The sequence below is a fragment of the Astyanax mexicanus genome, chromosome 25 (assembly GCF_023375975.1).
Source record: "Astyanax mexicanus isolate ESR-SI-001 chromosome 25, AstMex3_surface, whole genome shotgun sequence".
Taxonomy (NCBI): domain Eukaryota; kingdom Metazoa; phylum Chordata; class Actinopteri; order Characiformes; family Acestrorhamphidae; genus Astyanax; species Astyanax mexicanus.
Genome location: NC_064432.1, coordinates 21145115 through 21172248, shown reverse-complemented (window position 1 = coordinate 21172248; position 27134 = coordinate 21145115). Strand labels below are relative to the sequence as shown.

The 27134-nt window shown below is 36.3% G+C and overlaps 1 protein-coding gene across 6 annotated transcripts in view; it reads right to left on the bottom strand.

Moving 5' to 3' along the window:
* Positions 1-24737, bottom strand: part of rbm47 (RNA binding motif protein 47) — a 48169-nt gene extending 23432 nt beyond the window's left edge. Inside the window, exon 1 of one of the 6 annotated variants that reach the window (XM_022682050.2) lies at positions 24426-24737. The gene's annotated coding sequence lies outside the window, so the exon portion shown is untranslated. Of the gene's footprint in view, positions 1-9339; positions 9569-10069; positions 10267-24425 lie in introns of those variants that run through there. The other 5 variants (XM_022682049.2, XM_022682045.2, XM_022682046.2 and 2 more) reach the window with 5 other exon arrangements.
* Positions 24738-27134: the final 2397 nt, after the last annotated feature.

Genomic DNA, 27134 nt, shown 5'->3' with positions numbered 1-27134 from the left:
TGCGTATGTGTGTGTGTGTGTGTAAGCAGAGTGGGTGTAGTGTTTTTTGCTATTCACTCTCTGACATGTTATGTCAAATGCATTTTTCACTCACATATCTGTGTTTGATGTGTTTGTGTATATGTGTGTGTGTGTGTGTGTGTGTGTTGACTTTTGCTCAGCAACAATGCAGATAAGAGGCCTGATAGAGAAGGGTGGGGAGGTGAAGAAGTTTAAACGTATATATTCACACACAGATGCACACAGCACAGAAAGAGAGAGAGAGAGAGAGAGAGAGAGAGAGAGAGAGGCTAAAGTGAACAGGACAAATGATGAGAAAAAGAGACTTAGACAAGAAAACAAGAGTGAGAGTCATAGAGAGATCAACATGGAAAAGAAAAAAAAACAGAAAAAGAAAAGAAGAGACTACAGACAGACAGGGAAAGAGGAGAGAATGTTTGAGACCCTGACAAAGAGAAAGAAAGAGAGATAGACTAGAGACAAAGAGACAGAGAGATAAAGAGAGAAGGATAGAGACAATGTTAGAGATATTGATAAAGAGTTACTGAATTAGAAAATAAAAAATAAGAGAGAGAAAGAGAAATAGATTAGAGACAGAGGAAGAGAGAGAGAGAGAAAGAGAGAGAGAGATTGTGCTGGTGAGTATAATACAATGCCTACTTCTCTAGAACAAACACTACACTGTATAGAGTAACTAAGAGGGCAAAGTAAGGACTTACACACACGCAAGCACACACACACACACACCTATACACACTTCAGTGCACACAGAAAGGGGGGGGGGATAGAGGGGAGGAGGATGTGGCGGGCTTTCTGGATCAAAGAGCGGGACAATAAGAGGGACAGAGAGAGGGAAAGAGTGTGTGTGTGTGTGTGTTTGTGTTGCCGTGGGGAGTGTATTCTAATGGCTTATTTGTTAGTTTAATTTAATTTATTTATTTTTGCATAGAGATTTGGGCTAAGAACAACCATGATTTCTTGAAGATCATCATAGTAACGAATTCCTTACCCTGATTTCTTAAGAGGTCACATGACCATCCTCATTATCACAAGTGAACTGGTTATACATGACTGATAAGTGAACGTTTCATGTATTGTACATGCCACTTTTGGATTTAATACTCTAGTTTCCCTCTTCAGTGGAAAGCATGTACATCAACCAGATATGCCTTTTAACCCAGCAAGAGAATCATTCAGAATTTAAGTACTATTCAGTCTATATTTTTGCATCAATCTGACCTAGAACTTATTGGATGACTTGTGGGCTTAGGGTCATTGTCTTGCTGTATGACCCACATTCTCTTGAGATAAAATCGCGTGCCTATTTCAGCTGGTTTAACTCAGAATTCTTTGTTCCATCAAGAATGGCAAGTTGTCCGGGTTCAGATGCAGTAAAACAGCCCTAAATCATGCATGATCCTACCACCATCATGTTTCACAGGTTCATAAGGATTCTATGCTGTGGAAATACACTTCCACAAACATCCTGTGAAAACTGATTTGATAGACTTGTGCTCTTGAAATAAAACAGGCTACGCCCACTCACATCTCATTGTCATGCAATTACTTGGAAACACCTGACACTAATTTCAACTTCAAATGATTTGCTAATTCTAAAGGTTCACATACTTTACAGATATGTAACACTGGATATTTTTTCGGCAATTTATAATGAATGTTTGCTTTGTATTTTACATTTGGTCCTTCTTATCAGGTGACGTTTTAGGTCAAATTTATGTAGAAACATTCAAACTCCTAAAAGGTTCACAATCACTGTATGTCTACATTCTAAAGCTTGTTATTCAGCAACTGTCTGACAAATGTATGACTTATATTTAACATGAGCACATAATGGACCTCTGGACCCTCAAAAGGTCCACAAAGGTTATGTGGTTAAACCTTGTGTCTTTCTCCATTCATAATCATCTCAGCAACAGAGGCATAATGATTAAACCACATCGTTCCCAACCTTTGACTTATCTGGCTTCTCATGAGCAGCCATTCACATTTAAAACTGGTTATCTAGCTTACACAACTGAGAGCACCTAACACCCTGAGGCAAGCACACTGTCTTTACGACCCTTATCATTTCATTTGATATAAAAAGACAATTCTTGATTAATTAGGTTAGAGGCATTAGGTTATGAATCAACACATTAGTTACATTACAGTTAGAAGGTCACTGACTGTGAACGGCGGCTTCTGGCTTGAAATGCCCCACACTTTTATTATGAAGGTCAGGGCACCATTTTTTAGCCTCCAAGGGATATGAGAAAAGTCATGGGACACAGTACTAGAGCCTCTTCCACTACATTTTCTTTACTATTATCTCATGGTTACATCTTTTTTGTGCTCTTAAGATAAACTGAGGTCAACAAATGCTGTTATTTTTAGATCGTAACTTGGTTATTTCTTAAATTCTTCAGATAAAAACTCATGGATTTAAGATCACAAAAGATCACAATTTGTTTTGTAAAAAAACAGTTGTAACTGTGAGAAAACTGTTATTTTTCACAAGAACAATAAATTGTGATCACAAAATAACTGTGAAGAATAATAAAAATTGTACATGAACTCTAGAATTTACAGCAAATTCCTCACCCATACTGTTTTCTTTTGAGGATTGTTTTTTATTTGTTAGAATAAAAAGGAAGTTCAGTCTACAAAGTGAATATATCTTATTTCAGAGCCCATATTTTGCATTTTACAAATTTAACTCAAGATGCAAGAATCAACACGTATATTCCTGAGGTTTCAAGTTTGTAAATTACAAACTACATAACTAAACTCTCCTTTTTTGTTAGGAGTAGAATCAAAAGATTTATTAAGCTGTCAGAGCGAAATACATGTTGTTAGAAGCCATAAGACATCATATGAATCATATTTTAGGGCTCCAGGATCAACTCTACACTATAGTTTACAGTGTCATTATACACTATTAGTATACAATCACTGCATCTTTTGTTTTAAGTTTCTATTTCAGTCATATACTTGTATACTAAATGGTAATAACAGTCACCCCTGATTTTATAAATAAGTCATAACTGCAAACTATCTAAATAAATGGCAACAATTCATAAAAGTTTATTTAGATAGTTTGCAGAACTATGCCAAGATGCATGATTATTTGAGGTCTGAAAGCTCTGCATCTTTTTTGTTATTTTAGCAATTTCCCCTTTTCTGCAAATTCATGCTCTAAACGACAATATTTTTATTTGGAATTTGTGAGAAATGCTGTCCGTAGTTTATAAAATAAAACAACAATGTTGTTTTTCTCAAACATAAACCTATAAATAGCAAAATCAGAGTAACTGAAGTGGTCTCTAAAATGTTTACAGAGCTGTATAAATCTCTGGTTAATAGTGAATAAATGATGTGAAGAGAATGAAAAAATAAGTTAGTCTGAAATGAACAGTGGAGCATAGACTTACCAAAGCTCCCATAATCAGTCATTTCCCTTCCATCAGTGAAGAAAAACACAACCATAGTTTAACACTACTTCACTATTATTGGATAATTATTACAAGATACAGTAATTCTGATTATTAAGCTGCTTTAATCCAGTAAATAATGTAAACTAGGTTAGTTAGTTAACTAATAGTGTCTAACCTCTCTTGCTAGACTCCAGATAATGTTGCTAGTTAGCTAGTTAACATAGCTACATAGCTAACATAGCTAACTAGCATATTAGTGTTACACTGTCTAATGGAGGAGTGTTTATTGTAAATATCATTCACGTTAAGTGGCTGGCATTGTTTTATTATTATACATTTTTGCCATGCTATAAATACACTGCTATATCCAGTTAGCAGGGACTGCACGGTTAAGGTAATGCTACTCAGTTAACTAGCTCCTCTAGCATTAGCTAAAGGCTAAAAACAAACACCCAGGCTACAATCACACTACCTGAACCAAGGGAGCATAAATTAACAGTACTTACTACAAAACAGCTTAACTAATTATTATTTAACATAAGTAAAAACATTACTATTAAGACATTATTAACATTATTAAGTTGAGAAATTATTAAATAATATCTCAATGTATTATTATTCATAACATCAAGAAGCATTCAAATTTAGTAATGTTTAATAATGTACTTAACTAATACCAATTTTGTAATTAATTTAAGTATTTCTTAACTATTTAACAATGTATATTACTATTATAAGTACTGTTATTTGTGACCCTTATTGTAAAGTGTTTCCCAAAATTTGACAAAAAAACTTGACATAAATACATGAACATACAGTACCAAACGTCAAACACCTTAATGTTTGGACACCTTAAATTATCCAAACTATGAAGAAAAAAAAAAGAAATTATTTAGTAAACAAAAAAGTGTTAAACAAACCAGAATTTGGTTATATTTTAGATTACTTTACTTTAGCACCTCTTTCTTAGATAGAGACAGTTTTGCACATCTTAGCTGGATTTTATCAGTCAGCTTTATGAGGTAGATTCTCTTGGAATGGCTTTCAGTTAACAGTCAAGAGTTAATTATTTTGATTCAGTTGTAAAGTTGTGAAGAGGTAGAGTTGGTAAGTAAAGTGAATAGCCCTATTTGAATAATGTTCTAATCCATATTATGGCAAAAAACTACTCAACTAAGTAAATAAAAAATACCAAGTTAACTACCAAGTTATTAATGCTTCACATTTTGTGGTATTATGCTTTGTTTAACACTTTTAAGTTACTACATGTTTCCTCATGTGTTCCTTTATAGTCTGGATAACTTCAGAATTCATTTACAATGTAGAGAAAAAAAAACATTGAAAAGAGAAGCTGTGTCTGAACTTTTGACTTGCTATTTTTTGATGGAGTGGAAAAACCTTTGTTCCTATGTTGTCTAACAGTCTGGACTGTGTGGAGTTTGAACAGTTTATCTTGAAGCTTTTTTAAATAAAATAAATAAAATATGAACATTAATATGTTATATTTCTATTTTCGATACTGTTTCATAAAAGCAGTGAGCCATTAGGGACCCTGCTTTATTGTGATTTTAGTAAGGGGAAGGAAGTTTTAGGCGCTTTGCCTTGTGCCAAAACACCCTTTCCTTGTGATACATTCTCAGTAACATATTGCTTACTATTATTCGTTTTTACACATATCTGAAATAAATGTTTCAACTGCACCTCACTGTACAATGTGTATAAATGATCCATATTTAAGAACTGCAGTCAACCCGTGATTATACTTAAATAAATCCAACCCAGATAGAAATGAACATTGAATAAAAAAATAATTATGCTCACATGCACACATCTTTTAATATTGATGACAGAAAAACAACCTATTATTTTAGTGCTGCAAGGATTAGTTGATTTGTTGACTCTAAAGGTTTATTGCTGACTAACTGTTACTTAACAGCACCATACAAAAAAGGGGGGAAAAGAAACACAGTTTACACTCAACTCGGCCTGCATCTTTAAAAGTATCCACAACAGAGCAGGACTTTTCATATTTAAAGGGCAATGTTCTGTACATTTAAACAGCATTTAAATCCCACATTCAGCTGTTTTTATTTAGGGAACAGATGGAGGGCAGAAATAATTGTTCGCTAGTCAGAAAAATAATCAACAGATTAGTCGACCACCAAAATAATCATTAGATGCAGTTACACTTTATTTGATTTTGCCTTATAGGCATCACTTACTGACATTAAATCAACATCAATTTAAAGGCTTTGACTATTTGTGGCTCTTATACCCTCATAATTTTAACTAAAAGGCACTATAAAACATATAAAATACATATAAAACCATAATGTTGAATCAATGTTGAATCAACCTAGAACTGACATGCATAAATTAATTAATTAATTAATTATTATTAATTAATTAATCTCACAATTGAAAAATGAGCATTAATCCAACGTACATTTGCTGTCTGGGAATGCATTTAAAATCAGTAAACATGAAACCACATACAACCATAAAGAGCAATAGAAACTCATGACCAAGTGAAGGAATAGGGAAGAAGGAAATAAGAAATCCAGTCTGATTAAGACGAAGTACAAGTGCACACAAAACACACACACACACACACACACACACACACACACACACACACACACACGCACAGCCCTCCACGGCCCAGAACTGCCACACACATTCCTCAGGCTTGCTCAATCTGAGAGCTACGAGGAGCAATCTGATTAGCCGTCAAGAAAACCACGACACATGCCTCAAAAAGTGAAACTGACGAATATCTGCTTCCTCTTTGCATTTTAGACTAATATTCCTGTTAAAAAATTGAAGGTTTGTAATTCACGCAAACAGAGTCACACGCATACAGAGTCACACGCATACAGAGTGCCATTTAGATGAACTTTGATCTCCTCAGTGGTAAATGATGATGGCATCATTCACAATCTTATCTCTTGGACTTGATTGTTCATTCTTGGCATTAACAAACCTACAAGACCTAGTCAACCGGATTTAACCGGTTTTAATGTGGATCTTATGGATCCCTCAACTTTCGGCAAAACTCCTTTACAGCTAAAATTTGGCAAACAATACAAACATTAAATGTGCACCATTGTTCTCCTAACTTTAAAAGTTGCTGATGAGTCAAGACAGGGAGTTGGTGTCAGAAGTGTACTTCTACTTTCCTGATGGGCAGTATTTTCAGAATCCTAAAACAAACATGCGTCAAAAAAAGTTGTGCCTTAAAACTAGGGTCGTTATTAATGTGTGCATGTGCAATAGCCAAACTGCAGTACATGTTTTTTTGCAAATATTGTCAAATATTATATTTTTAATGTTTTAAATGTAAACTTTTTTGCTGCTTAATACAATACGATGCAAACATTCACACCGTTTATATAATATAGTTTATATCTAATCAACATAATTTATTTCATTCTAAAATTGGTAGCACAGTTTATTTTAAATTAATAAATACAGCATATGCTTTTTACCATATCATAAAACCTTAATTACATTTTACACATTATGCATAAAGACCTATTTAATTAATGCCAATGTCTTTTTTTTTTACCTCCAGATGGGACATGACAACTCAAGATTGATGGAATAGGCCATACAGCCTGTCACACCCCTCACAACTCTGAAGCCAAACTGGCCACAAAAACACAGTGATATGAACTAAGCTAATTAAGCTTAACTTAAGTGTAATAATTGTGTAAAAATTTTTTAAATGTGTATTTTACATGTAATGTAAAGCTGTAATTAATCTACTAAGAACAGAATGTTAAATATTACACAAACTTATGATCATTATGTTTCCTTTTGATCTGAGGCTCATTTCACATAACTTGTCCAGGTCAGGTAAGAGCTGACACATGACAGTGTTGTTTTAGATACCTAAAACTGATTATTTGATGAAAATAAGTGTAAACTGGCATAAATATGACATTTCTGCCTGTTTTAGAGCACCGTCTGTTGGTGAAACATACTGGGAAATATATAGGCAGATTACTGGACAGGGAGCCAAGACTAGCCTTAGTTCCTGGCTGGGAAACAGACCCATAAAGTTTTTTTTTTTAATTATTTCTTTTATGATGTGCACGAAATAATACTGTGGTTTATCAAGGAGATTGAAGTTTTACGCATTGATACTGCTATTTTATTTTTTTTAATATCTGAAATAACTGTTTCAACTACATCTCACGGTACAACTTTTATATGATAAAAGGAAATATAAACATGCGTATATAAAGATTTATATAGCTCGTTCTAATAAAAAGTTCTCTATAAATGGTCCGTTCACTTATTTTCCCTCAGAAAATTATATTTTTTCAGTGTGAAACTATGGGAGAATTGTTCACACTTGGTTTTCGCTGCTACACTGCAACATTTACAATTTGAATCACTTATGTAGCCATTAGATGAAAATGACAGAGCATTGTGGAATTTTCCATATCAGTATTATCACTCTCTCAGTGCTGCATTGTGCTACATGTAATTACAGCGTGTTCAGCAGCAATGACTTTTATTCTGATCTGGACCCTGCATTCACTTCCCTATCAGAAACCACTGGTTCATGTGACTGTACTGCTTCAGCACTGCTGATCTTTCTGCTCACATCCTCCAAACTGCTTTCACAGTAAGAACTCATAGCTGTTGCGTAAACAGGTTAGGGCTGTGTTCAGGCCTAACCCTAAAAGCTGTTCACTGATTTACATAACAATTAAACAAATAATGTGACTGTTTACCAAACAAATAAAGCAAATTCTTTACATTACAAACACCACTTTCATTTATTCCTTAGGCTAGGCCGAAACTGACAGCCCAAATCTGAATTTTGCCATATGTAGATTGTACCCAGATTGAGTTTTGGACAGACAGAAATCTAAAGATTTAGATCTTAGATATTTGTTTAAAAGATCACATGAAATCTGATTTTTGAGAGTACCCACATTGATTTATGATAGTCTAAACAGTCAGCCATATGAAATCTGATTTTTTTGCCATATGTAAATTGTATATATATATTACATTTTGATAGACTGGACAGACAGAAACCAAATACAATCTTTTTTTTTTTTTTTTTTTTTGCAAAACACATTTGGAGATGGAAATATGGTGATTTGTACATATGTGTTTTAGTCTGGATGCTCTGGATGCTCAGATCTCATCAAATCCATAGTGATAGAATAGCAGGAGCCCAAGAAAAGTGGCAGCGGTTAGTTACTGACACCAATGTAGATATGTTTGTGATGTCTGGACATGCAAATCTGATCTGACCACTTGCAAATACCAGTGTGGACCGTCAATCTCAACTGATCTGAATTATTAAAGATTAATCTGATTTGCCTGCAGTATGAACATAACCAAGCAGATGCTAAATCATGTACAGCAGGAAAGGACTGGTGAATTGTAACTCAACAAATCTGACACAATATGTACATTTCCTCACTGTGTAGTAATTATTTCTGGTGTTCTGGTTGTAATGGGTGGGGTTTTGGTTGTAATATATGTCTCGGACCTCTGGATTCATTTCTTATGCAGCAACCAGTTGTTAATTCATTTGTACTCCTCCCATTGGGGAGTGTTGGGTTGGGGTTGGGGGATGGAAAAGGTGGGGGGGTTTAAACGTGTCTCAGACCACCTTCTGAAATGGTTTAAATAATCAGATTTGTATCTGTTTTAAATGCGTCTCAGACCACCTTCTGAAGAGGTTTGTGTGATCAGATTTGTATCAATTTTAAATGTGTCTTGGCCCACCTCCGGAAGAGGTTTGAGTGATCAGATTTGTATCAGTTTTAAATGCGTCTCAGACCACCTCCTGAAAAGATTGGAGTGATCAGATTTGAGACCACCTGCTGAAGTGGTTTAAAAAATCAGAAGAATAGAAAATTACTTCTGTTCTTACCATATCGAATGCCAAGCATGGGCTATAGTGTCATAGTGGTCATCATCCAACATCCTGAGCTCACTAATGCTCTGAAAGTCACTGAATGCAATTGGATCCTACAGAAATGCTCCAGTATCTAATAAAAAGTTTTATTTAAGTGAATAACAGGTGTCCCAACACTTTTGTCCATATAGTTTACAACAGACGAAGTGAAGTTGAATTAACCAACAGAGTCTTTGAAAACTCTGGAGCTCTAGGTTTGGTCTTTTACGGGCCCACCCTAACAGCAAACACTGAAGGCCAAAGTGTAGAGTCCAAAGATTAATGGCTATTTTAGCACTTAGCTACAGTAAAACACACACACACTCTCTTTCTACAAGGTACTGTCTGTATAGTTTTAACACTGAAACTGATAAAAAAAAAGAAGTCAAGTGAAGGTTAAACAAGGTCACAAAAAATAGACATATCTGTGACATCATAGCCAAACAATAAACAGGTAATAAAGAGGTAATAAACAGGCAAAGTAATGCAGAGCTTCTAACAGACTACAAACCTTAAGGGTGAACTGAATTGAAGCTTGAATCACTTACAGCACACACACACACACACACACATGCCTAAAAGTTTCATGGAAGTTTCAGGATTCATTCAAAGAAGTGTCTCTCTCCTACACACACACACACACACACACCACACACACACCACACACACACACGCGGCAGTAGTTTTAAGAAAAGTGACACTGTACCTGCCTCCTCAGGTGACCCCAGTGTCTGTGTGTCCAGCTAACCCCACAGTCAGTGGAAGTGTGCTTTGACACCGACCTCACGCACTCACACACACACTGGCTCTGGCTTCCTCACCTGAACGTGTACCCTCTCTCTCACACACACACACATACACTCATACACAAGACTTATGGCTGGCGAAGCAGTAGATTGGAGTGTGTGAGCGGGTGTAGGAGGCGGTGAAGTGTTTGCTCAATGCCTGTGAGGGGTGTGGCCAAGAAAAGGTGTCCCCTCCTCTACCTGCCTCCCTCCCTACCTCCCTACCTCTCTAAGATATAAAGAGAGAGAGAGAGAGAGAGAGAGAGAGGGCAAAGTTCCTAGGTGTGACAAGAGATAAAGAATTAGAGTGCGAGATCTACATAGAGAGAAAAAAAGAGAGATACATAGAGATACATAGAAAGAGAGAAGTGGGGGAATAGATAGATCAGTGTGTATATACTGTATACAGCTCTGGAGAAAAAATTAAGAGACCACTACAGTTTCTGAATCAGTATCTCTGATTTTGCTATTTATAGGATTATGTTTAAGTAAAATGAACATTGTTGTTTTATTCTATAAACTACACACAATATTTTTCCCAAATTTCAAATAAAAATATTGTAATTTAGAGCATTTACTTGCAGAAAATGAGAAATGGTTGAAACAACAAAAAAAGATGCAGAGCTTTAAGACATCAAATAATGCAAAGAAAACAAGTTCATATTCATAATGTTTTGAGAGTTCAGAAATCAATATTTGGTGGAATAACCCTGGTTTTTAATCACAGCTTTTATGCATCTTGGCAAGTTCTCCTCCACCAGTCTTACACACTGCTTTTGGATAAATGTATGCCACTCCTGGTGCAAAAATTCAAGTAGTTCAGCTTGGTTTATATTCCAGAGGTTTTCAATTTGGTAAAATCAAAGAAACTCTTTTTAAGTGGTCTTTTATTTTTTCCAGAGCTGTAGATATATAAAGGTATTTTAATGAAAGTCCTAAATATCTTTATAATAATCCATTTGGTCCCATTAAACTAACCACACACACAAACATCCCTGTAATGGTTATTCCAATTGACCAACAATCTCAAACACAAGCATACCCCCAGTGTTTAAAGGGTTAACTAATATTAAAAGTCCATTAGAGTGCCAGTTGTTTTTCAGTATCACTGATATCCTATCACTGTGTGCATGCATATGCAATAGGCCTGCAAACATTTCCCGACAGAACGTAAAGACAGGTTTGTGCATGCTGGGGTTTATTTGAGTGTTGCTTTAGTAACGAAGATAAGACATATTTATGTATGATTCAACTGACTCAACAATTGACTGATCATCAGTCTGAAACAATAATATTGTTTTGTCTATATATTTATGTTTTAACCAAACATAAATGTCCAACACCTAATAACAATAACTCAAGAAGCCTTGAAATGAGCAAAAGGCCGGTGTACAACCTCAAGATAACACCTCACAACTTGCACAGCTCACTGTGTCAGTGACTATATTTGTTCTACGACCTTCCCCTGTCTGCAATTGGTTCTAAACACCACATTCTTTGTTCTGAGACCCCTTCCTGACTCTGACTGGTTCTAATAACCACATTATTTGTTTTAAGACCTCCCCCTAACTATAATTGGTTCTAATCACAATTGTCTTTGTTCTAAAACCTTTATTCTGACTGTGATTGGTTCTAATCACTGCTTTTATTACTCAGGGACCTCCCTGTGTATGTGACTGGTTCTAAACTGGTTCTCAACTTTGTTTGTTCCAAAACCTTTTCCCTCACTGTTATTGGTTCTAATAACCACTTTTATGGATCAGGCACCTACTTGTGTCTGTGATTGGTTCTAATCAAAACTTTTTTCTAAAACCACACTCTGACTCTAATTGGTTCTCATAACCACTTGATTGATCAGGATTTTTTCTGAGTCTGTGATTGGTCCTAATCACCACTTGGTTTGTTCTGAGACCACCACCACTACACTGTGTTTGGGTCTAATCATCACTTCTATTGAGCAGGGATTTCTCTGTGTTTGTGATTTGGTTCTAATCACCACTCTAACCTCACTCTAACTGTTATTGGTTCTAATCCATACTTTGTTTCATTGGAAGCTGCTTTCAGTCCATTAGTTGATGCTTTTGGTTCTTGTGCTGCACATTCTTGCAAAAACATATAATATTTTGACATGAAAAACATTAATGTTTAGATTAGCTGTAAGTAATATCAGTGCTACGTGCTGATAAGAAAACTCAGTTCAAGGATTAACACTGCACTAAATCCAATAAAACTAATCTATTCATGCCCTTTTGGCAGTATGAACACTGTCCCTGACATGATTAGAAAATATTTTCTTTTTAAAACGATGCAGTGTGATGAAATATATCAATTTATCAGCTCAACTCCTACATCCCATTTTTGATTGTCAAGTCATCATCAGCTTATGGTGGGGCGCTTCATCACTGGACAGAGATGACTGTGATATAAAACCCTGGTAAAATGTTGGGGAGTGCACTTTGTACTAAAGGGTTTTATCCTGTGATAAGCGACTGAGTTGCTGCTGAGTCTGAAACTGAGTCACTAAAAAGTCATATGAGGATGGTCACTTATTCTCCTTTACGCATTCAACTCCTTAACTAAAGGTTAACTTATTCTGTGTGTGTGTGTATGTGTGTGTGTGCAAATGTGTAGGGAAAAGAAAAGCAACAGAGAAGAGCACATGCTAAAAGGAAATTATGCTACATTCAGAGGTCAAATTGAGTTCCTGTTCCAGGTCACTGGCTGATCACATATTGACCCTAGATGACCAAACAGAACAACACACACACACACACACACACACACACACACACGCACACAACGACCAGAAGAAACGCTACAGATGAAGCAGGTCAGGAGCAGCCGTTCAGCTGGAACCCTGAGCGTAAGGAAAAGGTAGGTTGGGGGTTAATCTCCAAATCGCCCAGGCAGTGCAGTGTCATAAACCCCCTCCCCCCCACCCCATCTCCGAGCATTATGGGTAAGTCATAAAACGTAAGGTTAGCTTGGCTAAAGTGTAAACAAGCCTTGATGAGGAGCAAAGTCTTCTCTTTAAAACAGTATCATCATCATTCTCAGATAAAACACACTGTGCAGGAGCTGGACGATACGGCAGAAGTGTAACATTGCGATACTTAAGAGACATTTTTACAATACACATAATGCATTATTATATTTAATTATTTAATATTATATTATAATATTTGATGTTTAACCTTTAGATGTATAAGTGGGTCAAAAATGACCCAATGACAGTGAGGTTGCCTTCCAGTATCTTCATTATTGAAATTTCATATTTCATAAAAGTATTTCTCAAAAAAACATGTTATGGATATCATGACACATTTAAACTTAGCTTTTATATACACTACCGGTCAAAAGTTTTAGAACACCCCCATTTTTTCCTTTAGTTTTGCCATTTAATTTCTTTAGGTCCAGTAAATAACTGAAAATAGTACAAAATTCAGTGTACACAGTTTAGCAGTAAACTGCCAGGGCCTTTAAGGAACACAATTTAACAGAAAAAAAAAAATGTTTATAATATATATATATATATATATATATCACCCCTAAAAAAGATGTAAGTATTATCTTAATTTGTACCACAGAAATATGTTTACTTTTCATCAATGACTACTGTGTGACAGTATCTAATTATCATATATCAACAAATTAACGGGAGCTGATTAATCTGACTAATTAACTAAGTGAGTGGGTGGATGGGTAGAAGGATGGGTGGGTGAATGGATGGATGGGTAAGTGAATGGATGGATGGGTGAGTGGGTGGGTCAGAGAGTGCATGATAAGTGAATATATGGATGGGTTAATGGATGGATGGATGAATGGATGAGTGTATAGTTGCTAGTTATATCCAGTAGTTACTGAATAATAACATAGATAGAGAGATAGATAAATATATATATATAGTGTTGTATAGGTTTGCTTGCCAATCAAAACATTTTCTTCCTTTTTTGTTTCCTTATTGAAAGTGTTATGGATGCTAAGAATACAGTCATTTTATTTCACGAGTGGAAAGGCCACTGGGGAGCCTGTGGAAAGTCATTATGAAAAGTGATTACAGGAAGGGATATAACTGATCACTGCTGATGCCAGTCCTAAAACTCTGTTTAAGGATATGGAGGAAGGTGGGGTGTGTTTGTGTGTACGCACACAAACGGCACTTTAAGGTTTTTTCCAAGCACTGCATTACATATACTGCTCGCAAAGAGACAAACTGGAAAATCAGGTTCAACTTAAGCTCTATCTTAAAGTGTCTGCCATAAATACACTTTTCAAACACACACACACACACACACACACAAGTTAGTAGGAAGAAAAATGTCTGACGCCGCAGCATAAACTCTCTTGAGTCAAGGTCATCTGATGGTGTGTGTGTAGTGTGTATGGTGTGTGTGTGTGTGTGTTTGTGTGTTTGTGTGTGCTATGTTTGTGTGTATGCGCACACCCATTCTCAGCACTAAGACTGAGTCACATAAACTGCAGGTTCCGAGTGTGTACCTTAGCAAGAACTAAAAATACCTGGACGCTGAAGTGCCCTCCAGTGTTCAGTGTGTGCAGGAGAGTTATGAGTGTATTTTTATGAGGATTGTTGTATGAGGTTTTTTTGTGATGCAGCAGGACCTGAATGTGAGAAACTGCTATTAACCCAGAGTCTACAGTAATAATGGATTTGATTTGTATATTGTTGCTGTCCAGTGAAAAACACTTATATCCAAAACAGCAACTTTACAGGAGAGAAAAAAAAAAAAACCTTGTAAACTTTCAATGGAAGTCAATGTAAAAAGAGTTGATTTCAGGCTTTTAGTTTATTTTGGCACAGTGTAAAGGACAGTTTGTCTGTTCAAATTATGTAGTAAACTAAAAATCAACAAAAATGGAGATAAGTGTTTTTCATAGGACAGCGACGATATGTTTTTACTGGGTTATTGTGAAATACAAACACAGACAGAATAAGCCAACAGATTAATAACAAATCATATTACAGTGGAATAGTTAACATGTTCACGTATTAAGCATCCTAAAATTGACTGAATAAACACTGTAGAATTTGAAATGACTAAATTTCTAAATTTCAGTATAGTGTTACGCGTAAGCAGAAAAAGAACAAGACAAAAAATTATTTAAAAAAAGAGCAGAATAACACAGGACAGGATAAAAAGAACTGGGTAGGATGATACAGGATAGCACAGAACATGACAGGATATGGGAAGGAAGAAAGGAAGGAAGGAAGGAAGGAAGGAAGGAAGGAAGGAAGGAAGGAAGGGACAATGAAAGGAAGGAAATGACAGGACAAGAAAAAAAGAGAAAGGAAAAGACAGGACAGGAAAGGACAAAAAAGGACAGGAAATGTCAGGACAGGACAGGACAGGACAGAAAAGAGTAGAATAAAACAAAAGAAGGCAGGACAAGGGACAGGAAAAAAAGGAAAAGGGCAAAATAAAACAGGACGAGAAAACAAAGATTAGAACAAAACCGGAAAAGGAGGTAAGAAAAGAGACACAACAGGACAGAATGTCAGGACAAGGCAGAACAGATGAAAGAAAAGGAAAGGAAAGGATAGGAAAGGAAAAGAACAACTAGGAAGGAAAGGAAAGAATGGGCCAAGAAAGGAAAGGATATATCAGAATATGACAGAATAAAACAGAATAGGATAGAAGCATAAAAAGAAAAGGGTAAGGAAAAATAAGGACAGAATAGAACAAGACATGAAAAAGAAGGGGGAAGAAATGAAAAATAAGGACAGGGCAGAATATGACAGGACCGGGTAACAAATGACAGGACATGAAAAGAAAAGTACAGAAAATGGAAAGCAAAGGAAAGATAAAGACACAACAGAATTGGACATGATAGGGCAAGAAAGGACAGGACATAAATGGACAAAATAGAACGGGATGGGACAGGAAAAAAAGATGATATGAAATGATATGAAATGATATGAAATGATATGAAATGGCGAAATATTAACTATGCCCTTTTTCAGTTGTGTAGTTTGTATTTCTTTTATTTTAGCTGAAATATAATCTAACAGCAATTAAAATTAACTGGCTTTTTCAATGTGATCTCATTTATGTTTTGCTTATGAAGTAAAAATATACCAAATAGAATTCCACAGTATTTAAGAGCTGACACTTTCAACAATGTATTAAATGTAGCTACATGATGAATTATTTTTTTTTATCAAATAACCCTGTTTTTTTGCTACAATATAAGGATTAAAAAGTGACCCTGACCCTACAGTGAATGTACAATGTGTTTTAAATAGTTACAATAAAAATGGATCACTGTGTTCCCTCTGTTCTCTCGGAAATATCTTGCATCTTTCCAGTAAAAACATTCTTGCTTTGCTATCTTCAGAAACCACATGCTACTTTAGCTAAATATGGCTGAACCCACATCTAAACTAGGGTCAGGGTTGGGGTTGGCATGATAGCAGTGTGTTAATGTTAATACTTAATTTTGAGGCCTGGAGTTTAAACCCCAAACAGAGCTGGGGATCTGATGCTTTCCTCAGAGTGTGTTGGAAGCCTAGTGATGCTGCACTTGTCCTCACCCTCCTAGTGTCGGGGTATTAAAAGTGATAGGGCGATAGGGCGAGTGCTAGTGGGTGAGTTGATTAATTTACTTAGACAAATGTAGAAAAATTGTGTTATAAAACACAATTTTTAATTTTTTTTTAAATTACGCAAATATCATTTGTTCCCAAAGTGCTACACCTGCTTTTATTCAGCACAAACTCAGCTACAACAATATAAAAGCTGTAAATGTGTTATTATTCTAATTTTACATTAAATCTACTCTAAAAACAAACCTTTACAAAAATAGGTTTACAAAGGTTCTGATATAATTGCTGACATAATGAACGAAAACACTGGTGGAGAGAATGACAAGATGCATGAAAGCTGAGCTCTTATTACATTAGCATTGTGTCTAAATGATTATGAACTTGTTCTCTTTGCATTATTTGAGGTCTGGTAGCGTGACATCTTCTTCATTGTTTTGACCATTTCTCATTTTCTAAAAAAAAATGACAATGCTCTAAATGACAAAATTTTAATTGCTGTCAGTAGTTTGTAGAATAAATCTATAATGTTCCTTTTACTCTAACATTTACCTATGAATACTAAAATCAGAGAAACTAATCATTTTTATTTGGTCTCTGTTTTCCAGAGCTGTATATGGGCTGTGCTGACTGTAGCGACTGTATAGTGTGTTTTTGAATCCTTAAAAATGTACACATATTACTTAAATTCTTGCATTTATAAAATTAATACACTTACATTTTGTATAGTAATAAACGCAAATGTGTCTTACCACTATCAGAGGCACACTGCTGCTGCTGCAGCTGTAGCTCAGCCAATCGGCTCTCCCTCCTGCCCTGCCTTTAAACCATACATCACCCAGTGCCCCTCCAAAACTACCACTCTCATTTTTTAGCCTTTTATAATTTTAAACTTAGGGCGGAGTCAAAAAATATCAAGGGGTTCAGTGCCCCTTTAATAATACTTCCTTTATCATGTTGCAAATAATGTCAACAACCGTGAAAACGTACAGACCTCACAAAGCTATCAAAACAGACAAAACATATATACACACACACACACAGAGTTACACAGACTACTGTGAGTGTATCCACAGATTAATGAAACAGTAATGGGCTTACTGTATCATAAGTAAAGACACAGAGGAACAAGTGAAGAGAGAGAGTGAAGTGTGTGTAATGAAGCGGTATAAAAGCATTAGTGGGGGTGGAGGGTGGTGGTGGGTTCAAATCTTGTCTCACTAAAAAGGCCACTAGTTTGTGTGCATGTGTGTGTGTGTGTGTGTGTGTGAGTGAGAGAGAGAGAGAGAGAGAGAGAGAGAGAGAGAGAGAGAGAGAGAGAGAGAGAGAAAGTTAAAGGCGATGGCACACAGTGGGACACCCTAAATTGAGCTTTTGGTCTTAAGAAACTCCGCCCCTAGTAAATCACTACCAATCAAATCATTCCTGTGTGACACACTTATACTTGTATTAACCGTGTTGGGACGCGGGGCCATACAGTGGACAGTATAGAGTGTACAGTACTGTGCAGTACAAGTGTGTGATATTAATAATAACAAAATCATATTGGCTCATGTTTAACCTCACTCACAACATAACACCTCACAACATACAGAACATACAGTTCTCAAGCTGCCCCCTGAGGTAACACATCATGATCGATGTGCACACTGTTTAGTGTATGTCCAAAAGTTTGTATCTTTCCTCCATTCCCTGTCTTCCTTAATTCTCTCTCCTTATCACACTTCTTGTATTGCTTGTTTCAAATTAAAAGTCCTTAGCAAAGTTTTAAAATTGCAATTGACATTTTATACAATTCTGAAGCTGTGACAGCAATAATTGTAAATGAGAGCCAATACTTATTAGGCCACAAATACAAAATAAAGCAAAACTATTTTGTTTATTATGTCATTTTATGTTATTTGACATTTGTGTTTTAGCTTGTATTTTATATATTCTATTTATATTTTACATATATACATTTTATCTTTTTTTGTAATTTGTGTTTTATGTATTTTTATGAGGGCCATAATGTAAATAAGTACAGTGCTTTACTGTGTTTTAATCCTAATTGATTTGAAGTGCGTAATGCCTGTAGCTGTTTGTGTGTGACGATTAAAATTTTAACCTTTTAACTTTATCAGGACAGCAGAAAGTTTAGAAGTGAAAAAACTATAAAGGAACAACTGTACTGGCATGTTAACCAATTCCAAAGCTTCTAAAAAACATGCAAATAATCGCCATATTCATTCCCTTGTGGAGGCCAATAACTCTCTTGAGGAAGTTGGCATATCACTGACTAAGTCTACAGTTGAGAGATCCACCTCAAGATGCAAACCACAGGAAACAATACATAAACAGGGAAATTAGACTTTGCCAAAATAACATCTAAAAAAAGCTAAAAAAAAAAAAAAAGGCATATCACACCATCATCTGTTAAACATGGTGGAGGCTGTGTTATGGCGCTTGAACATACAGCTGTTAGTGGAAATGGATCACTGTTGTTTATTGGTGATACAACTGCTGACAAAATTAGCAGGATCAGTTCTAAATATTGTAGAGATTACAGTACAGACTTACTATGCCAATACAAACTATGGCAATTCAATTATGAAAGCAGTAATTAAAAAAATATTAAAATTACATACAAGCTTTTTACATTAGCTTACATTAAAGTTAAGCGCTCACTGTCCTTTTACCACAAGGTCTCTTTACTGGTTTCCCCTATGAAATCGAAAACACACACACACAAATACATACACACACAGACACACACACACACAAACACACACACACACTAATTGCTCTTAATACTTGTGAGAACTTCCATTGTGGACCTCCTCCACCAAAGTCCTCATTTGTACAAAATGTCATGCTGTCCTATCACTGTAATGCTTGGTCCTCACAAGGGTAGTAAGACAAGAAAGCATGAATACACACACACCTTTCTAGTCCTGTCTATGGGGCAGAGGAAGAATGCATTCATTGTGGAGTGGGAGTGCAGGTATTTAGAAAGAGTGTGTGTGTGTGTGTGTGTGTGTGTATACCTGAGTGTATCTGTGTGTGTGTGTCCATGTGTGTGTGTAAAAGAGAGAAAGAGATGGGAAGAAAAAGCAGAAGGGAAAGAGAAGAGATCCTGTTTCTCTCTTGCTGTGTACCACACACACACACACTCACACACGTACACACACACAGACACAGACACACACAAACTGCTGTCCAGATGTCTCTCAGGGTTAATGTCTTGCTGGGGAGGTCACATGACAAGTCATATGACTAAAAGAACACAGAAAGCAGAGGTGACCTTAGTGCCTCTTTCTCTATCCCTCGCTCTTTCTCTCTATTGTGTCTAACTAACGTTTAGGAAGGTCATGGAAAATGTCCCGAGGTTGATGGATTATAACAGTGTGTCCTTATAGTGCATTTCCAGGACAAAAGTAGTCATACTGTTTGTTCAGACCTAGATTAGGACTAGGCCTAGAATAACACATTATTGACACTGATATTTAGTCTAAAACTAGGCTGAACTGCAAAACATGGGTAGAATGGGTACATTCTAGAGGGGTGTGGCTAAAGCTCACAACATAAATGAACATAATGTGGATGCAAGTTTATGAATCGGAATGAGTTTTTTAGACTTTGGCCCAATCCCATTTCTCTTTTGTACTCTACCCTTCCCCTTGGAAAAGAGTAATATAGGGGAAGGGGTGAATAATTGGAACAACACATCTAGCAAATTGGCTAGCTAGGCAGCTACTAAGATGATCTACTAGTGATTTTTTTATCCTGATTTGAAGAAAATGGTGGTTTCATAAAACATTGAAACTACACATTAAACTATGGTAATATAGTGGATATCGTAATATTTCTCAAGGGTAAGTCTTACATTTGTGGATTTCGCTTGTGTCGCTTGGGCCGCCATCTTGCCAATGACTCTGAAGGAGCGTTTTAAGGGCTGTGTAGCCATAACACTTCCCTCTAACACTCCAGCCTAACAAGAATCAGTGGTAGGACTAAGGGTAAAATGGGATTGGGCCAAAGCCAACTGTACCATATATTTTTATCCCATTGTGAGGACACCTATAGGGTACCACATCACATTTAATCCACTGCTGGCTCACTTCTTCGTGTTTTCTCACCTGTAGAAGAACCCTATTCAGCACTTCATCCTAACGCATTTTCTCTATTGGAAAGAGCACCATAATAACACTGTGGAGTGGTGGTGAACTTCAGTAGATGGAACTTCATAAAGAGACATGTTTCTACTATAAGGGCAGAAGGGCACCCAGAAATAGGCACCCATTATGACACATTAGCAAAACTTTGTGATCTAGAAGGCACAAAATCACAATTTATTGCAAGAAGGGGCACTCTAGAGGGCACTTTATCATGTTTTTCTTATTGTGTGTCTTTTTTGACACTCTAGGGAGGGAGCTTTAGTAATGCTTTGTCAATTATAGGAGTAACAAGGAGGGCAATTCCCCCATGAAAAATCAACTCATAGGTACATACATACTGTATATAAATATACTGTATTAGCGCTGTGAAACCAAGTATAAAAAAAAATCACAATCTTTTGCACTTAATGAAACGTATTCACAATTTTACTTCTTCTTAGGCATTTAAAAGTGGATATTTAAATGCAAAACAAAAGAATGAATGTAAGATTGGCAAAGTGAAATGATATTTAGATTAAGTACATTAGTAGTGGTGTTGTTCGCTTAGAAAATAATTAATCATATTAATCACAATATTCTGCGAAATTCTGTAAATAATCATGATAATATCAGGCAATAATCCGATTTTTGTTTTGTAACTAGACAATAATCTCACAGAAAAACCCAAAATTTAAACATCAAGCCACAACTTGAAAATACATGTACAGATACATTTATGTTCCCCTAACTACAGCACAAAGTGAGGTCCATAAAGAACCGTACACCGGTGGTACCTTCTTTCTGACAGTGTATAGGTATGACACACTACTGACATACAGATGAGTTCACGTCCTCACATTGTGTGCATGTTTCACAAGGAGGAACTGGAACTATTCGGTCAGTTAGAGCTATAAAAGGCCAATTAAGCCTAAAACTTCCCCCGTGTATCGTTTCATTCAAGCACGGTTAGAAGGACTGAATAATCCTGCTTGAATTAACAATACACAAAGGAAGTTTAGACCCTTTCACCTGTATACTCCCCTTTTTTCAAAATGGTTTTGGAAACATTTTGTAAAAATATTAACAGTACAAATTGGAAGAGTTCAATACAACTCGAAATGTTGAAATAGTATAATTTGAAAATGTGTTGCTATTGTATTACTTTAAAAAGTAAAACTTCTAGAGGTCTAAGAGTAGAAAAAAGCTGTAATAATATAAACTGACTTTAACATTCACTTGAACCAAAACAAGCCGAAAAGCATATATCTTGAAAAGATTCTCACAGTATAACTATAAAAGGTTTTAAAACATTCTAAGCTTATAACTTGAAAAGTTTCTATGAATATAATTGTAAAAAGTTCTAAGGGTATAATTAGAAAAAAAAAGTTCATAACTTGAAAATGTCTAACAGTATAACATTTAAAAAAAGTTCTAAGAGTATAATTTGAAATGGTTTAGTAGAATAACTTAAACACAAAAAAATGTGTAAGTGTGTAACTTAAAGAAAGTTCGAAGTATATAGTGAACATTTCTATGAGTATCAAAAAATAACTGTGTAACTTAAAAAAGTTTAGAGTCTAACTTTTTAGAGTATAACTTAAAGGTTCAAATAGTTAACGTTACACTTTAAACTTTGACTTTAAAAAAGTAAAAGTGTAACCTTAAAAAGGTTCAAACAGTAAGACTTGAAAACATCTATAAAGTACAAAGTATAAAGTTATAAAAATTATTAGGAGGTACAACAATAGACCTGTCCTATAAACAGACCAATACAAGTTCACCTGACAACAGAACAATACGAGAGCACCTGAATGTGTTCAGAGAACAGATAAGCATCCAAACGACACTAGAAAGAAACAGGTTCAGATCACACACACACACACACATTACCTGTTCTGTGTACATGTTGCCAAACAAACACACATACACAATTTAACGATGCAGTGTTTGCACTAAAAACAGAGGAACAGTCACATGATTACACACACACACACACACACACCTACCCTACAGGCCAACCCTGCAACCCCCTCACCCCAAGTTACGTAAAACTACAACCCCCACAATGCCAAGCAGCTGGATGCTGTCTCTGGACTGTAACATCTGACCTCTACCTAATGTTAAAATACCATTTGAACATAGCGTATTATACGCAGACACACACAGAAACACAGCAGGTCTGAAATTGAAACACTGCGCCATTGCACAACAGCATGTCAGCACATTCTTTCATACAGTATTTGCTCAGGATGAGTGTGACGGCCTATACATCGTCTTGCTTGAGCAACGAGGGTTTATGGGAGATTTCAGGAGGATCGTGTGCCTAATCTTTCCTAGGATCTCTGCTGAAACACAAGCGGAGCCAGAGCACACCCACCCACTCAGCAGCAAACTTACTTACTATATACACTATACATAATATATATTTACATATACACACACACCCTATATATATATATATATTACTTACACAGGTTTATTTCATACATATACTCTAAACCTCTCTCCACCCATCTCTCTCTCTCTATCTGTAATATCTCTCAGTGTCAGAAACCCGACTCTTTAACACACACTAAATTACAGCACACCCCCTGAGTGTGGTTACACAACACACACACACACACACAACTTTCAACCCAGTTTTCACAACAGAGATACTCTCACCCTTAAACACACAGCAGACAGAGGGAGAGAGAGAGAGAGAGAGAGAGAGAGAGAGAGAGAGAGAATAAAAGAGAGATAGTGTACAGTAGAGAAAAAAGAGAATTATGGGGAGAGACAGAGAGAGGGAGAGATACAAGTGGGAAAGAAAAAGCAGGGCAATTATAATATAAGGAACTAAAAAACAGATAAATACAGAGAACAAGAGTAGAGACAGAAAGTGATACATACATGTAAGATAAAAAATAGACAGAGAATTAGAATGACAGAGGGGGAGAAAAAAGTATTGGAAAGTATGGAATTAGAAAGAGAGAGAGAGAGAGAGAGAAGAGAGAAAAAGTAAGGGTAGGGAAACAGGTAAATTATAGAAAGATAAAAGAGAGAGGGGGGGGTTAAAACAGGAAACTTATAGATAGAGTGAGGGAAAAAGAATGAGATAAAAAGAGATTTTATATTTATTAATTATTTTTATTCTATATTTGTATTGCATGGTGTTCAGAAAGTTAATTTGTGTGTTCTTAATGTTTTGCCAATTTGGAGAGAGAGAGAGAGAGAGAGAGAGAGAGAGAGAGAGAGAGTAAAGGTTTTGAAAACATGTGAATTATAGACAGAGTAAGGGACAGAGAATGAGAGAGAGAGAGAAAAGGAGAGAGAAAGAGGGGGAGAAACAGAGAGAGAGAGAGCGACACTGGCCCGCTGAACTCGAGGCCCACTTTCAAGCTATCATAATAAATAAGGTCAAAAGAGTGAAGTGGACCCCGGCACCATCTGCACCAAGAAGAAGAAAACAAGAAAAAAAGTGACAGAGGTACAAGAAAAAAGAGAGGGAATTAAGAATGAGAGACTGTAATGACAGACTGACTCTTTAAAATATCCTAAGTAAAAAAAAAAAAAAAAAAACTAAAGGACTTCTGGTCTTACCTGCGAGGTTGAGTAGCTGTCAGTGTCTCCGTGTTCTCAGCAGCCCTGTAATCCAGCCACTTTCATCCTCTCTCACCCTCGTTCTCTCTCTCTCTCTCTTCTCTTACAGCGCAGCAGAGGCAAAAGAGAGGAAGAAGGGAAAGAAAGTTTAAAAAAATAAAAAATCGAAATCAAGTTTCTCTTCTTTTTTCCTTTTCTTTTGCTTTCTGTCTCCCAACCCTTTCACTTCCCCATCTACACCGACTTCTCTTACCCTGCAAGAATGGAGGGAGGGTGGGAGAGCAAGTTAGAGAAAGAGAGAGAGAGAAAGAGAGAGAGAGAGAGCGGGCGGAGGCAGAGAAAGAGAGAGAGAGAGAGAGTAATTAGCACCAGTCTCAGTACCTGCCTCTCACTGACATAAGCTGCACATTCCACTCTTCTGATTAGGGAAAAAAATGTATGAAAGAAGGAGGGAGAAAAAAACTAGAGCCTAGAGGAGGAATATAGGCCTGAGGTCAGAACAAACCTCACCTCAGCATTAGAACAAAAACTGCCACAATAACGTTATTAATGTTAAACTGAATTATTAAAGTGATGCCAACAAATGAAAATAATCAATTAAATAGGGTTAGTAGCAATGAAGTAACTGTGTAGGTTCCGTTACACGAACAGGGTTATTATCAAAATATTAGTTATTAGGTTATTAGTTATTAATATTAGGTTTCACCAATAAGTAAATAGTGTTAGCACTTTTATATAAACAGAGGTGACCCTGCAAAATGAACAGCACTTATGAACATTGTTAATGCTGATAAATGAGTAATACTAGTGCCAATCATTAAACATTGGTAGTGCCAATAATTGAATAGTGTTCATACCAATAAGGAACATCACTGAGGCCAATAAATGTTAATTGTGTCAGTACTAGACAATATAAACATTCTGGTGACAATAAAATAAAAGAGCTAGCACCATTAAATAAAGTGTTAATGTCAAGACATGAACAGTATTAATGAAAATAAATGAATAATGTTAGTACCATTAAATAAACTGTGTTTTTGTCATATCATTAAATCAGCAGTGTTCATGGAAAAATATGAACAGTGTTAGAACCATTAAATAAACAGTTGTGATTCCAACAAATGAACAGCACTAATGCATTAAACAAAGTGATAGTTCCAATAAATGAATAGTGTCAGTGCCAACATATGAATTATATTGAAACATGTTAACATGAAAAAATGGTAAGGCCAACAAATGAACAGTGCTGGTACCAACATACACTTTACAGTGTTTACAGTGACCTCTCTGGGCTCGGAAGCTCAGAATTATTGATACAGAGCTTTTTGGAAGAAACAGACTCCATGTGCTCTGGACTAGAAATGAAAAGAAGTGTATAGATTGTTTTCAGCAAGTCCAAAAGCCAGGGTCTGTCATGGTATGGGGGAGTGTCAGTTCACTTCTGTCATGCAGCATTAATGCAGAATGCTGCCTTTGAGGCAATAACATTACCATTCCCAACTTTGTTTAAATTAAACTGTATAGTATATGAGCTATGTGTGTGTGTGCATGTGTGTGTGTGTAAGAGAGTGTGTTTTAGAGCGCAATTGTGTGAAGGCGGAAGGCAGTTCTGGGAAATGTTTAGTTTCATGTCACTTTGGCTGGGCTGGTCTGTGCAACCTGTTCTTTTGTGTGTGTGTGTGTGTGTGTCTCAGAAACTCACCAAACCAGAATGCTTCCAGGTACTCGGACTGGAAACACTATCCTCACTCACCCTGGAAAATGGCCAGAACAGCATTCCACACACACACACACACACACACACACACACACACACACGCACAAAGACAGACACACACACAGACACACACATAGCACTATAAGGTGATACCAAAAAAGCAGTGAAAGCACCTGCTCCCCCCCAAGAGTGTGACCTCCCTAAAACACAAACATGCCTTTAGCCTGACAGACCAATAATATTATCAGTTAACACACGCAAACACACACACACACACACACACACACACACACACACACACACACACACATTTTATTGGACATACTGAGGAGTTTCTGATTCAGGAAGTAAAAATTGAGTCACTCCAACCTCAGAATAACAGTTTCACCCAGTTCAGTCTGACCTCCAGCAGACATGCGGGTGTTTGTGTTGTGAAAGCCAACAAACTCAGGGAGAATCACTAAACTACCCTTCAAATGACATCAGACTCAACATACTGTACTACTGGTGGGCTCTGTTCACCCCCAACCGCTCCCCAGTGCTTCCATGGTTTAAAAACAATCGTTGCTAAAGCACCCTCTATAGCGCCCGTGATTAGACAGAAAAATGGATGACAGCTGTGAATAAGGGTTTCGGTGGCGGAATAATGAGGTAAGTTCCAAGAAATATTTGGACTCATTCCGGTTCTATTAAAAGGCGCTTGTTGCAATTGCTCTAATAAAATTGCAGAAATTGGCAACAATATGTGGCTGCACATATTGGCGTCAACGGAAAATAAAAAGCTAGAAAATTAAGTTAATAGAAAGGGCTGGCTCTGGTCTGTGTTTGAATAATATTTCCTTTTTTAGTGAGTTCAAGTTCATTCTCTGTGATCCAGTCCAGCTCTCAGCCTAAACTCATTTATAGCTCTTGAGGATGAAACCGAAACTTAATGTGAAGCAGTGCTCTTTAGCACATGCACATCAGTTACACATCGCAGAGTGTTCAAACAA